This window comes from Arachis duranensis, chromosome 7 (assembly GCF_000817695.3).
Source record: "Arachis duranensis cultivar V14167 chromosome 7, aradu.V14167.gnm2.J7QH, whole genome shotgun sequence".
NCBI lineage: Eukaryota > Viridiplantae > Streptophyta > Magnoliopsida > Fabales > Fabaceae > Arachis > Arachis duranensis.
The window spans coordinates 11604937-11606157 of record NC_029778.3 but is presented as its reverse complement, the minus strand read 5'-3'; positions in this window follow the sequence as shown (position 1 = coordinate 11606157).

The window sequence follows — 1221 nt, the reverse complement described above, 5'->3', positions numbered from 1 at the left end:
ACCAGCTTTAGAGCATATTCTCAAATAAGACCTTTGAACCATGTAATTTATTTGCAAAATTTGTATAATTTGTGATTTGTTTAATTATTTTATCATCTAAATCTTTGCTACTAAACAAATAATGAGTAGAGGATAAAAGAATGTCAAAAACATAATCGTATTCTAAATAAAGTTGATGGTTGTAAAGCAATCATTAAAAAGCTATTATTTCTTTCTAACCCGATAATCAAATTAAATCAAATAAAAAATGAGAATCGTCATGTGATTTTTTTTTCTATGTAAGAATAAAAAATTTCTGAATTTTAATGGATTATTTTCACATGTTAATGCACCTTCCAAGAAAGAAAGTATCCATAAAAAAATAAGCATTTAATATATGAAAAATCTAGAAGATATGTAATACTTTCTACTTTTAAGTAATTCATATGGATAATAGAGCATGACTAACTTCTAAACACTCATGACAACAAAATTATATACGAAATGATCTTTTGCTATTGAAAGTTTCAAAAAATACACTGAAGAAACTATTGAAAACTCTACATATTTGGTGAGAAAGGTTGGCCTCTTTTAAATTTGAAAAAGACTTAAAAGTGTGATGTAATTATATTCATTTTTCATTCTTGACCCCAACGACATATGTTGCATTCGCAGCTTCTTGCAGTTTATGTGATATCAATGTTATTGTTCGTTTTTTACAAAAAATCTTGGTCCACTACCAATGTGTTTATCACCACACTACAATATTTTCAGGTTGAGTCAACATTTAAAAAGTGTTGCCTAAAGGCTGACAAAATGTTGCTTTTGATCTATGGCAACACTTTTGCACCTAAGGCAACGTTTTTGGGCGGCGTTGCATATGCAGCCGTTGCCTTAGATCAAGGCAACACTTTTTGGTTTCAAAAACGTTGCTTTTGAGAGCAACAAAAGCAACATTTCGTAAGTGTTGCCTTTGGTTAAAAAACAACAACACTTCAAAAGTATTGGTTGAAAAATAACAACACTTCAAAAGTGTGTTTGAGACAACACTTTTGCAATGTTGTCTTTTCTCATATTTTGACCACTACTAAAAAATATTGTCTATTTGCAATAAAATTCAACCCTTTTATGTGTTGCTTATAAGTTTGAATTTGCAATACTTTAAAGTGTTGCCTATTAGTTTTGAATATACAACCCTTTAAAGTATTGCCTTTTCTTTTGGATATGCAACCATACAAGTGT